Raw genomic sequence first — 14,802 nt, 5'->3', positions numbered from 1 at the left:
AAAGAACTACTAGCTACTTTAGATTGCTACATTAAGAATTTCAAGTGTATATTTAGATAAACCTCCATAAAGACATCCACATTTTATTCCTGTTGTGCAGCCAGATCTTGGAGGACTTGCAGGAGAGCTGAGTGGCTCCAACATTCTGGCTGCGGTTCAACTCCTGAACCGCTGCAACCACCGTGTACACGGCATCAAACAGCAGAGCTGATGAGAGCTACAGAGGAAGAGGAAGTAGCTACTCAGACAAAGTGTATCATGTCAGTGTTTGTAGGAGAGCTAGGGGTTAACCTGTCTGTGGAGTGGAGGTGAGATTATTCCATTAGATCATTAGAAAGACTCAGATCTGCTGACGGTGCTGAACGCGTCTCACAGAGAGACTCTGTCCTTCCTGCTCTCTTCTCCAAAGGAAGCTGGAACACCCTGACTTTTCCAATTACTGCTTCCCTCCCTCAGCAAGAGCCAGAAAACCGCTTCTCCTCTCATCCTCCCTGAACAAACATCCTCGTCGTCACTAACAGCTGATGCACACGTTTTATTAGCATGTACAACATTCTGGAATTTAAAGCTTAGATGTCTGGATATTGGAAGTAAAAAAAGACCCAAATGTTTTGAAGATATGAAACAAGACTGAGAGAGTGTGGGATATATGGGATAAATGGGGATTTTTTTGGGGGGGAGAGGTGAGGGGTGGGGTGGGGGATCAATGGCACATCTTCAATCCTTTTTAAAGCTTGTAAAAACTTTTAACTGCACAATAAAAGAAGCAATGTGTTAAAATATACATCTGTTAACATTTAATGAGTTTTATGCTCCCACAGTTCACCTCACAGATGTGAACGTGCAGATTTAACATGAAGCACTTTCACTTCTCTTAGCTCCTCTCTTAGATAAACACAGTTAGTAAAAAAAAAACACCTTTAAATCTATTTTTAACTGTATCTCTGTGACTTTTCTTTATTTTAATGAGAGAATGTGTTTTATTTCATGACAAACATATAATAACACATACTTTTATACAAAATATAATTGGTTTTCATAAACTTTCATCCCACCTACATGCTCTCTTTAAATTGGTGCCAAACTTTTCTCTATTTAGCAGAGGTGGAAAGTAACGAATTACATTTACTCATGTTACTGTAATTGAGTAGCTATTTTGCATATTTATACTTTTTAAGTCGTTTTTAAAATCTGTACTTTTACTTTTACTTGAGTACGTTTACAGAATTGTAATTCGCTACATTTTAAATAATGTCCGTTACTGAGTAAAAATAAATTGTAGGCTTAATAAATTAAAAATATTACGTGTAGCAGCGTCGGAACAGAAAGAGACACCTGCATGAGCACCGCGTCTAAACCGTGGGGGGTGTGGGTGTACATTTTAAATATTGAGGACAAACAGCCATTTTTACCACAGTTTTGCTCAAAAAATCAGTTCAGTCCCTGTGATCCACTCGCTGTTTACCTCCTCTCTCCCTCCTCTCCTGTGGGTTGGAACCCGCCCCTTTGCGCACAGGTGTGGACTCATCAGAATTCTGCTCGGTTCGGTAATCAGACTCTGTTCCGTGTTTGAAATGTGTTTGCCTACCGCTCCGCACGGAAGTGGCAAAATAACGTTTAGCGCTCATAGCAAGCGGATTCTCAGCGCTTTGCTCATTAAACAGAAGACCTGCAGGCCTCTGTGAGTTAAAACATCCTGATAATGTTCAGCTGTAAACATTGTGCTCCATCCCTGTGTTTGAATGCAGAAGTTGCTCCTTGATGCCACAGATATGTGATGATTTAGCTTGTTTCTTTATTTTACTCCAGAATGAGAGATTAAATTATTACAAAAGCAGTTTAATGTAGTTAAATTAGTCATTCAAAAGATTCTAACATGCTGCAGTGTGTGTGTGTGTGTGTGTGTGTGTGTGTGTGTGTGTGTGTGTGTGCCGTGTGAGCTCCATGCTGTCCCGTTCAGTTTGAGTGGGTGGGTGGGTGGGGGGTTTGTTAGTGGTGTGCCGTTCGGAAGTTCAGCTGTCCAAAGCACTGATGCTTAAACAGTTTCTGGGGGTTGAAGTTGCGGTGATTATGCAGCAAGATAAGTCTGCCGTGATGGGGGTCTTGTATAATGTCCCGAATGATGTAGCAGTGGAGGATTTGTTGCGAGATTTGAGAGGGGGCAATGTGACGGCCGTGAGGTGTTTGGGTTTTAACGAGTGGGGTTCGACCCCCTTGCTGTTGACGTTTGGAGAGGGCGAGTTGCCGGCTCGGGTTTTGTTGGGATGTATGAGTTATCCGGTCAGGCCATTTGATAGGGCTCCCCTACAATGCTTTCGTTGCCAGAGGTTTGGGCATTAGGCAAGGGCATGTGTGGAGCGAGAGACATGTAAACAATACAGAGGGGGGCACGATGGTCGGGCGTGTGAGGAGGCTCTAAGGTGCCCTAATTGTGGGGGTGGACATCAGGTGACTTTTTGTGGCTGTGTGCCGTATAGAGAGGCGGTAGCAGTGGAGGAGTTTTGGGCAGGGAAGCAGATGTCCTATGCTGAAGTGGTGCGTAGGGTGAGGGAGACGGCTGTTCGGGCGCTCGTGGATCTGGTGAGCAGGTTGCAGCGCCGACTGAGGTGAGGGGCAGGGTGATGAGGGGCAGCCGCGGGGTAGTGGTGGAGGACCAACTGTTGTTTTTGGCTTTTGTTGGAAGACGGTGCGCAAATCAGATGTGGTTCGGGAAGTGACGGCGACGGCAGGACGATCCTGGGGTTTGTGGGGGTTAACCCCAAGGAAGTGTGGGAGGCAACATATTTGATAGGAGGGGGTAGAGTGGGGACTCCAGATTTACCGGCATGTCTTGTATCTTAGGAGGCGGAGGACATGGATGGGGTTTTGGGAGTGGGTTAGTTCCTGGATATGGCTATTAGGGTCCTGCAATGGAATGCTCGCAGCCTGATTGCCAACGGCCAGGAGTTTAAAAGGGTGGTGGAGGGTTTTGGTGTGTTGCTGGATATTCTTTGTGTCCAGGAAACGTGGTTAAAGCCGGGGCTAGATTTTAAGGTGGTGGGGTATGTTTGTGAGAGATGGGATAGGGAAGGCAGGGTGGGAAGTGGTGGTGGCACATTTCTCAGAGAGGGAGTGGAATATCGGAGACAGGAACAGGTCCATGGCGTTGAGTGTGTGCGAGTGGACATGTGGACTGTGCGTGGGGAAGTATTGAAGGTTAATTTTCATAATCCAGGGGAGAGATTAGATGGGGGAAGACTAAAAGGGTTAGTAGATGGGGCGTCCTCGATTTTGTGGGTTGGGGATTTTAATGCCTACAGTGGGATGTGGGGTGACCGTAGGATGGGTGGGAATGGCAGGGTTTTAGAGGGGGTTATAGAGGACTGTGGGTTGGTGGTGTTGAACGATGGGCGGCCCACTTGGAACAGGGGGGGATGGGCAGTACTCTTCCGTGTTGGACCTGACTATTGTTACGGCTGACCTGGAGACGGTGGCTGGTGGGTGGGAGGTGTTGGACGACCTGCAGGTGGGTAGTGATCACTCCCCGGTATTGAGTTGGTATGGGAGAGGGCTGGTTGATAACCCCACGGCTTTGGTGATGGGTTTTAATTATGGGAGGGCTGATTGGCCCTGGTTTTTGTTGCTTTTGGAGGATAGAGTGTGCCAGCTGGGGGATGTTGGGTATGTGGATGCCAGGTGTGCAGCCCTCTCGGGCATGTTGAGGTCGGTGGCAGAGGTTCATGTTCCCAGGAAACGAGTTCCGCCAAGGAGAACAATGGTTCTGTGGTGGGAGGAGGCCTGTGATGAGGCTATCCGGGCCCAGAATAGGACATTTCGGCGTCTGAAGAAACACCCTTTTGACTCATACGCTTTGGATTATCGGAGATTGAGGGTGGTGGAATGGAAGATGATTAGGATGGCAAAGAGGTCGGGATGGACGGTTTTCTGTGCCCGAATGGGGACACGGACGACCATGGGGACGCTGTGGTGAATAGTGTGTCGGATGATGGGGGCTCGGGTGCAGCAGAGGGTTCCTGTACTTAGTAGTGGGAATGTGACGGCAGGAAGGGACAAGGAAAGGGCAGATTTGCTGGTGTCTCATGTTCAGGGGGTCCATAGTTCGTCTAATGTAACCTTGGCAGACCGTGCATAAAGGGAGTCTATGTTGGCAGGTGATGTGATCAACTTACAGGGTGACGGGGTGGAGGATGGTGCTTACAACCTGTTTTTTAGCTTGGAACGGGAGACTGGGAAAGGCAGGGACACTTGCCCAGGCTGGGACGGTCTAGGTTACCCACTGCTGCAACATGCAGGGGGGCTTTTTTGTGGAGGAGCTGCTGGCATTGATGAAATTGGTGTGGGGGTCGGGGCAGCTGCCTGCTGAGTGGAACCACTCAGTGGTTCTTCCATTTTTGAAACCAGGGAAGTCTCCAGGAGATCCGGGGTCCTACAAACCTATTGCTTTGACGTCAGTCCTGTGCATGGTGATGGAGCATATGGTGACCAAAAGATTGGTTCATTTTCTGGAAGGTACTGGGTACTTTGCACCATATCAGAGTGGCTTTCGGTTGGGGCGCTCGACGATGGACGCTGTCACGCCTCTGGATTTGGATGTGTGGAAGGCCCTATCCAATAAGGAGGTGGAGGTGGCGGTGTTCTTGGAAATTGAAAAGGCGTATGACATGATATGGCGAGAGGGTCTGTTAAAGGTCCTTCACGGGGCTGGGGTGAGGGGTACAATGCTGAGGTGGATTGGGAATTTCCTGAGTGACAGGACAATGCAGGTGAGGGTGGGATCGTCCCTGTCTAGGTCTGTGATTGTGGAGAATGGGGTCCCTCAGGGTATTGTCATCAGTCCGGTTCTTTTTAATGTTTTAATTAATGGTATGTTTGGCTCGTTGAGTGTCGGAACAGGTAGATCCTTGTATGCTGATGACAGAGCCTTTAGGGGAAGGGGCTGAACCTGCTCCATGTGTTTTGTAAGATGCAGGACAATCTGGGGGGTTCATGTGATGAATCTGGTTAACAGGTGCACTAAGGTGTTGAATGCCATGTGGCGTTTGGCTGGGACAGACTGGGGAGCAAATAGATCCACCCTGCTGATGGTTTACAGGGGTGTGGTGCGCTTTATCCTGGATTATGGATGCTTTTTGTATGGCTCTGCAGCCCCCTCGACCTTGCGGAGGCTGGATGTGGTGCAGGCAGCTGCATTGAGAGTATGTAGCCAGGCCTTTTGTACGAGACCGGTGCTGGTGCTTCAGGTGGAGGTAGGAGAGATGCCCCTGGAGTATCGTCGGGTCAAACTGGGGCTACGATACCTGATGAGGGTACGGGGCATGGGGGATGCAGCTGTGGCGTCGGGTTTGCTGGAGGAATAGTGGGAGTTTGGCAGCCGGAAAGGGCGGGGAGGCTTTTTGGAAAGGCTCAGGGGACATGCGGGTAGGTTGGGTCTCCTGGGCTGGCCACTGGTTTCCTGTTTGTTCGGGCTGGATGTTCCACCGTGGCAGTTGCCTGACCCAGAGGTGGATATGACTCTCTTGGGGCAGGGCAGCGGAAGTTGTCGGGCAGAGGTGGTAGAGGAGTACTTGAAGACAGGGTGGTCCTCGTATGTGCCAAAATACATGGATGGTTCTAGGGACCCTGAGAGTGGCAGGGCTGCATTGGGATTTGTGGTTCCTAGCATGGGGCACGTGTTTGGTGGCCGTCTGTATGACCACAGTTTGGTGTTCACATCGGAGGTGGTGGCTATGCTGTGCGCCTTGAGGTAGGTGGGGGAATGTGGGCCAAAGAGGGCGGTCGTGTGTTACGACTCGGCGGCAGCGTTGAGAGCGCTGACGGGTTAGAGACCGGGCTCTAGGCCGGATCTGCTGGTCTTGGTACACCAGTTGCTCTGTGCACTGCAGAAACAGGGTAGTGTTGTAGGGTTCGTTTGGGTTCCCGCCCATGTGGGAGTGGGTGGAAATGAGGAGGCAGATCAGGCGGCGAAGGGCTCCATTAGGAACAACACAGTGGGACTGGACGTGGGTATGGGGTCGCCGGAATACCGTGTGGTGATCTTCCGGGAGGTCAGAGGCTTGTGGCAGGTCTCCTGGTGCACAGGGCAAAAGGATAGGAGCTTTTTTGAACTGCAGGGGATGGTGGGTGAAGGAAGGCTGGACATAGGCTGTGGGAGGAGGGATGAGGTCATGCTGATCCGTTTGAGGCTGGGACATTGTGGACTGGGATGTGGCCTGTTCCTGGTGGGCAAACACCCAGGTGGGAGATGTGTTTGTGGGGAACAGGAAACGGTCTCCCATGTGTTGCTGAGCTGTAGAAGGTACGGGGATGAGTGGCGTGTCCTGTATGGGATGTTGGGGCAGTGTGGGGTGGAAGTATTCAGTCTCCGGACGTTGTTGAGGGTTCAGGATAAGCAACATGTGCAGCTACTGATGAACTACCTATGCACTGTGGGTGCATTTAACAGGATATAGTGGGCAGGCATGGCCGTAGCGTGTGATGTTGCAAAGGCAGCAATATGCCTATATGGCATCTAAGCTGCTGGGTTCCTGCTAAAGCAAGCAAGCAGTGCAGGGGTCCTGCTGTCCTCCAGGTCTCAGATTTCATTTTAAACCCCTTTGAATTGATGAGTTTTAACTTCTAAAGTTTTAACTCTGAGTTGATGAGTTTTAAAGGGTAAAACTCTGAGTGATCCATAGGGATCTTTGGTTGACTCAGTTTTAAGGTTAACTCTGTTTTGGTTTCAAGACTTTTATCTCCTTCGTTGTGTTTTAACTAGGTGTTTTAATTATTAATAAGTTGTCTTTTAATTGTTAACCTTTTTGAGAATTGTTTGTCTTGCATTATTTTTATATTGCTCTCCATCTATTTGCTCGCTTGTTTTAAAACCTTTTATGGCAATTAAACCCATTCTTAATCCACTGTCATATTTTTATGTTACCCTTCCTTCACATTTTAACATAAAAATATGACAGTGGATTAAAAATGGGTTTAATTGCCATAAAAGGTTTTAAAACAAGCAAGCAAACAGATTGAGAGCATTATCAAAATAATGCAAGACAAAAATTTCTCGAAAAGGTTAACAATTAAGACAACTTAACAATTAAAACACCTGGTTAAAACTTTGTCAAAAGTTTTATCAAAATGAAGATGTTTTAAAACACAATGAAGTAGATAAAAGTCTTAAAACCAAAACAGAGTTAACCTTAAAACTGAGTCAACCAAAGAACCCTATGGATCACTCAGAGTTTTACCCTTTAAACCTCATCAACTCACAGTTAAAATTTTAGAAGTTAAAACTCATCAATTCGACAGGGTTTAAAACAAACTTTGAGGCCTAGAGGACAGCAGAACCCCTGCACTGCTACCTCCCAGAATTCTTCTTCTTCTTCTTCTTCTTCTTCTTCTTCTTCTTCTTCTTCTTCTTCTTCTTCTTCTTCTTCTTCTTCTTCTTCTTCTGTTGTTCAATGGCGGGTGGCAACCAACTTTCAGGTGCTTTTCCGCCACCTACTGAATGGGAGTGTGAGTCGAAGTGGGGAGTATCCTACTTTAAAACAAACAAACAAACAAAAAAAACCCTTAATTCTATCAAGTTATCCACTGTCCCTTAAAAAGTCTATGACTAACTTATACACCACTAGTCCCCCATTTAACAGAATACTCAACTCAAATTCCTTATGTCCTTTAACTTTTAATTTTCCAACCAACAATTTCCTATTACCCACATACATCCTACAAGCACATAATACATGTTCTACTGTTTCCCTATCAAGTCCACATTCACACAGACTGGTATTAAGCCGTCCAAGAATAAAAAGTGTACTATTCAAAGCTGTATGTCCCATTCTCATCCTTGTTATCACTGCTTGATTTCTGTTACTCATTTGAGTGACTTCCATTCTTCCAACCTTTCCCTTTAATTTATATAAATGTCTTCCTTTCACGTCCCTTATCCATTGTTCTTGCCATTCATCCAGAATCTGCTGTCTAATCACTGATTTCACCTCTGTAACACTGTAAGGAACCTCCATCACAGTATCCAGTTTCGTTGCCTGCTTTGCATAATAATCAGCTATTTCATTACCCTCTACTCCACTGTGAGCTGGAACCCACATAAATCTAACCTCTGAATCAGTCTTCATCAACCTAAACAAGCACTCAAATATCTCATACAAAATATCTGACCTCTTATCAGCTGACATTTCTCTAATTGACAACAATACAGGCATGGAGTCTGAGCAAATAATACTCTTCCTAACACCATTTTGTTCTATCCACTGTAAACTAAATGAAATGGCTAACATTTCCACTGTATATAGTGACAGATTATTAGATGTTCGACTTCAATGATATTTACTAAATTTCGGAATCCAGAAAGAAAACCCTGTTAAATTTCCTGACTCTCTCGACCCGTCAGTATATATAGGGATGAATGATTGATGAGCGTCATTTAATCTTTCTTCCACAACATTATCCCAGTTTCCCACACCTTTCCATATTTTAATTACATTATGAATATGAAAATCTATCAACACTTTTGGAAATAACCAAAATGGAGTAAGAGAATATAAAAAATTCTTAAGAACAACTATATCATTTAATTTAAAGGCTTGCGCCAATCTACACGATTTCCAGACCATACTCTCATACTGTCCATTGAAACATTGCCCTCCTACTTTTACCTCTCCCTTAACCATATGCACATCCTCTGTACTACCTTGTACACAAGCCCAATAATTTAATTTCAGTAACTTTGTAACGATCTGAAATTGTCATGACAATATGGAGCTAAGCACTCCACTGCTCCTCTCACTTTTTTTTTCTTCTTGATTATAAATCCGCTGCACCTGTGCGCAGCTGGCTGCCGCACCCTAAACAGGAAAAAAATAGAAAATGCCTTCAAGCTCCACGGACTTTCTCTCCACCTGTGAACAGAGTGACGTGAACACCGGCACACAGTGATTTCTACTGAGTAAACAGGCTGTTTTTTAATCAAAGAGGCCGTTAATCCCTCAAGGATTGAGACAGATCTGGAGGATGGAAGAGACGCTCAGCAACCAAGTTTCTAAATTCGCTATTTGATGATGTCATCACCTGGACGCACCATATTCATCGCAACTTGACCACTGATGTAAGTTCCTACTGACCGTAGCGAGAAAAAAGGAATCTAAGAATCTAAGAGTCAATGGCATCGCTCCTATTTCCACTTGTAAGGACACTATCGGTGTGGTTTTCATTGCTCCACAACAAATTCTCAAAGCCTGACTTTGAATAACTTCAATCTTCTTCAGTAATGTTTTACTTGCGGAACTATATACAATACTACCATAATCAATAACCGATCTGATCATTGCTATATATACCTGTTTTAAAGCCTTGGTACTAGCCCCCCCAATCATTACCCCTTAAACACCTCATAATATTTATTACCTTTTTACATCTTTCAACTATGTTATTAATATTCTCCTTCCAAAACAACCTTTCATCAAATATTACACCCAAATATCTAAAACTATAAACTTGCTCCAAAGGTTCCCTATATAATTTAAGCTCATTCTTAATATTTATTTTCTTTGTAAAGACCATACTTTTTGTTTTGTCCACTGAAAACTTAAATCCCCATTCAAAAGACCAATTCTCCACTTTAATTATTGCTTCCTGAATTTTCTTCTGCAAGCATTGAATGTTCCTTTCCCTTTTCCATAATATTCCATCATCTGCAAACAATGCTTTCCCAACATCATATCCTATCTCTTCAAACGCATCATTGATCATAATAGAAAATAGAACAGGACTGATCACACTTCCCTGTGGTGTCCCATTGTCAACCCTATAACCCTCTGACAATCTATCACCTTTTTTTATCTGAATGTATCTATTAAACAAAAAGTCCTAAATCCAATCATATGTTCTTTCCTCTATCCCCGACCTTTTTTATTTAATCAGCAAGCCCTCCTTCCACACCATGTCATATGCTTTCTCAATATCAAAATAAACTATAACTAAACTCTCTTTATTGTTTTGTGCTTTCCTAATGTCATTTTCCAAACTCACTATGGCATCCATTGTTCCACTACCAGTCCTAAACCCATTTTGATATTTCATTAACAAATTCCTACTTTCTAAATAATAATTTAACCTATCCGTAATCATTCTTTCCATTACTTTACCTATATGAGACGTTAAAGCTATCGGCCTATAGTTCTCCGGATTACTTGGATCTTTCCCAGGTTTAATTATCGGAATTATCACTGCCTCTTTCCAATTTTTTGGTAATTTTCCTTTTTCCCAGACTTTATTATATAACTCCTACAACCTTCCCTTCATCTTATCCCCTAAATGTTTAAGCATCTCATAATTAATATCATCCTTACCAGATGACGTCACTTTAGTTCTCCCCATCGCTCGCTCTAGTTCAAAAACTGTAAATGGAATGCCAATTGTCGTCAGCCTCCGTCCACCATCATCTTCAACAATATTGGTCCTTCTGGTTTCTTCTCTTCTTCTCCATCTATCCTCCGACAAATTATCATCACTAGTAATTTTTACAAAAGTTTTAGCCAACATTTCAGCTTTTTCTTTATTGCTAATAGCAACCTCTTCACCTACCTTGAGAACCAGGTATCTAAACTCTCTATAAACCCCCTTCATTTTCCTTATCATACCCCAAACGTCACTTACAGACGTAGTTCTTCCTATTTTATCACAAAGCTCTCTCCAGTTTTCCCTTGTCGCTCTCTTAACCACTCTTCTTGCTTCAGCTTGTAATCTTTTATATTTCAACAAACTGTCAAAATTATGAGACTTTCTCAAAACTTTCATACTTTTATTTCTTTCCTTAATTGCCTTTTCACATTGTTCATTCCACCATGGAACATTCTTCTTCTTCATGGTCCCTTTATTTTTAGGAATAGTAACGTCCGCCGCTTCAATTATCACTCTCCTAAAAATTTGTTCCATGTCTATATCCTCTTCCACATCAATCCTTCCATTTTCTTCTTCACATAAAATTCTAAATTTATCCCAATCAGCTTTTTTAAATACCCAACGACCAACACTTTTGTCCAGATATACTTCCTTACTCCTATAAAGTTTTGTAGGAATTATATAATGATCACTCCCCAGAGTACGTTCCCGAACTTCCCAATTACAATTTCCCGCTAATGCATTAGACACTATTGTTAGATCTATAGCCGAGGTTTTACCCGTAGTCACGTTCATCCTTGTCCCTCTACCATCATTTATACAGACTAAATTCATATCCTCCATGAACTCTTCAATGATTTCCCATTCTGATCCTCCTTAATTCCTCCCCACAAAGAACTATGAGAATTAAAATCCACACACATTACCACCTGATCATAAGTCCCTTCCAGAGTTAATTTAAGCTTATTAATATCCAATTTTTTGCATGGATTATAATAATTGACTATAAACAACTTCTTATTATTGACATACAATTCTATCCTTATATATTCTTCATCAGTTCCTATTTTAATTATTCTATAATTCAGATTAACATGAATAAAAGTAGCACAACCTCCTCCAATTCCATCTTCCCTATCACATCTAATTATTGTGTATAGATATAATTTAAATTCTAATTTTTTATATAACCAAGTTTCTTGAACACAAACAATATCCGGTTTCTCCAACAATTAATCAATATATCTTTTAAATTCTTGGCCGTTAGCAATCAAACTCCTAGCATTCCATTGTAAAATCCCAACCATTCACTACCCCAAACCCTCTTGACTGGAACTCGCACTAAGGTTGTTCCTGACCTCCTCCCAAGATAACTCAGTAACGTCCAGATGATGAACAGCTGCTTTCATAATGATTTGTATCCTTTCCGTTTTTGATTTTGTTTCCATTGTTGCATTTAATACTCCTGCAATGAAAGTCACTAATTTCTTAACATCTATCCACACTTTCCCGACCTGTCCAGATCCGAGAGCTGAATCTTGTGGCATCGTGTCATTTATTCTCACTGGAGCCTCTCCCACCATCTTAACTGTTTCTGCATAAGAAGCTTTACTTTGAACTTTTGTACGTTGTATCTGAGCTTCCCTCCTCATCACCAGGCAACCCGCATAAGCCGCACTATCCCCCCCCCCCCCCCCCCCCCCCCCCCCGCAGTTACAACACTTAGCTTTTGTTCTATTTCTACATTCCTCAAAGCTATGATCTTCGCCACATCTTGGGCATCTCTTCCGTCCTTTACACACATTTGCCGTATGTCCAAATCTTTGACAGTTGAAGCATCTAATCGGCTTCAGAATGTACTCCCTCACTGTGTATGACATGCAGCCTAAAAACACTCTATATGGCAGAACTTCACCCTGAAATTCAATCAGCAACTGAATCCTTTTCTTTCTTTGATCCATCTCGAAATTCTGTAAATCTCTTAGCATCTTTCACTATTGCTCCTTTTGAATTGGCTTTTATTTCCCCAACTGAAACATCCACCGGTATTCCCCAAATCACTCCTCTAGGTCCCATTCCACTCATCCCCACCTTACTCACACTGATTGCTTTATGTTTTCCCACCTGTCTTATTTTACAGGCCTTCTCTCTCTGATCTTCAGTTTTACAAACAATCAGCAAATTTCCATCTCTCAAAACTTTAGCCAGTTTTATGTCTCCAACTTGATTCTTTAAGATAGAAGTTAGCTTAACTGGGTTCACCATGTTCACTCCATTTCCCTCACCAAACCTCAATATGATTTTGAACCCTCCTCCTACTTCATCAGCACTTTCACTCGACACAACCCTTCTTTGTTTCCTACTGTCATTGTCACGATACGGTGGTGTGGACCCAAAATGCAGTACCCAGGATGACACGGAGGCAGGGATGAAGATTTTAAGTGAAAAGTCTTTATTTTGTGGGTGAGCCAAAAACCAAGGTAATCCAAACTGGGAGTCAAAATCCAAAAGCCAAAAAATCCAAAAGGTCAAAAAGCAGATTACTATCTGGGGATCAAGAAACTCTGGTTAAACACAGAGGGACTAAACTGACAGAATCAACAAACATTAATGGACCGACAAGAACACAGAGACAGACAGGGCTTAAATACACTGGGAGGAGCAATCAGGGAAAATGGCAGCAGGTGTGTGAAGTGAGAGCTGGAGGGAAGACAGGTGAACCTAATAATCAAAATGGGAAACAGAAACAGAGGGCCAAATAACCCTAAGAAACTAAGACACCAAAACTAAACCTAAAGGCTGCAGGAAGGACTAACACACACACGTTGAGCTGGGGACAAAGAAGCTGGAGCTGACCTGGGAGGAAACAGTAAAAGATAACATCAGACACTAGACTGACACACAAACTGACACACAGAAACTGACACAGAAAAAAGACACAAGAGGGCGCCAAAGGGCTACAACATAAGACACATAACAGGGATGCAGACAAGGACACATGAGGGCGCTAAGAGAGCACAAGGGGAGCTGGGGGAACAAAGGGACACAAGAGGGAATCTAGAGAGGGATGGAGGACACCAGGAGGCACATAAAGGAAGGGGGCTGACACAGACCATGACAGTCATCAGCAGAGTTGTAACTCCTTTTTCCCTTCATCGTCTCCCGCCGAAAACTCAACTCTAAATTGCTGTCTTCGCTCTCACAGTCCCCCATGTCTCCCCACTCCTTCTCATTCACCAAACAGCCGCGCCTACCCGCCATTGATTTCCGTTCGACCAAGTTCCACCCGGCCGGCGGGAATGTTATCCGTCAAAGAGAATGGAGCAAGGCGCTAACAGCGATCTTGGCCCTACCTCCCAGAATGCTGAAGGCACAGCCTTTTTAATCCCAGGTGTGGGTCGTCAGAGGGATTCAGGTCAGCTGTGCTCCTCAGCAGCCTGGAGGAGAAGAGGAGGGGCAGTGTCTGGCTGATCACTGGGGCTGGGTGATCCTGGCTCCTGCTCCTGAAGAGGCCAGGCTGGTGGTCATGACAGACTCCAGGAGCCACTGTGTCCGGTGAACTCACCACCCTGGCTGCCTCTTCTCCGGACCACCGAGAGCGACCGTCACACAATGGTATCATAGACTCTGCACAATGGTGCCAGACGGTTTTACGAATAATCTATAGCTTGTTAAACCATACAGCCACACTGATTTTACAACCCAGACATCACAAGATCTCGGAGACACGTAACAGATGACTCTGCAGTTGTCGGGTGTATCAGAGATGGACAGGAAGCTGAGTACAGAGAGCTGGTGGAGCGCTTTGTGGCATGGTGTGGAAACAATCATCTGACCTTGAACGTGAACAAAACAAAGGAGATGATTTTAGACTTCAGAAGAAACAGGGTGGAGTCAAACACTGTTTCCATCATGGGAGAAGAAGTGGAGGTGGTTGAGGAATACAAATACCTTGGAGTTCACCTGGACAACAGACTGGACTGGAGAAAGAACAGCGAAGCCGTTTACAAGAAGGGACACAGCAGACTGCACTTCTTGAGGACGCTTAGGTCCTTCAATGTCTGTAGCAAGATGCTGCAGATCTTCTACAAGTCTGTTTTTGAGAGTGTAATCTCTTCAGCCATCGTCTGTTGGGGTAGCAGCATCAGAAGCAGGGACCCGAAAAGGCTCAACAGCCTAATAAAAAAGGCTGGTTCTGTTCTGGGGACGACTGTGGAACCACTGGAGGAGATCATGCAAAGAAGGATTCTCCAGAGAATCAAGAAAATTATGGACAACCCTGAGCATTCTCTTCACAAGACTGTCCAACAACGGAAGAGTGTCTTCAGTCAGAGGCTTCTTCAGTTTCGCTGCAACACTGACCGCTACTGGAGATCCTTCCTGCCAACAGCCATTGTAATA

The 14,802-nt window shown here is 44.2% G+C and overlaps 1 pseudogene; it reads right to left on the bottom strand.

Moving 5' to 3' along the window:
* Nucleotides 1–14,802, bottom strand: part of LOC107380658 (glutamate receptor ionotropic, kainate 4-like) — a 219,097-nt pseudogene that overhangs the window by 115,281 nt on the left and 89,014 nt on the right.

This window comes from Nothobranchius furzeri, chromosome 13, assembly GCF_043380555.1.
Source record: "Nothobranchius furzeri strain GRZ-AD chromosome 13, NfurGRZ-RIMD1, whole genome shotgun sequence".
Classification (NCBI taxonomy): Eukaryota; Metazoa; Chordata; class Actinopteri; order Cyprinodontiformes; family Nothobranchiidae; genus Nothobranchius; species Nothobranchius furzeri.
Note: the sequence above shows the minus strand (reverse complement) of the source record. Positions and strands in the feature narration are given on the sequence as shown.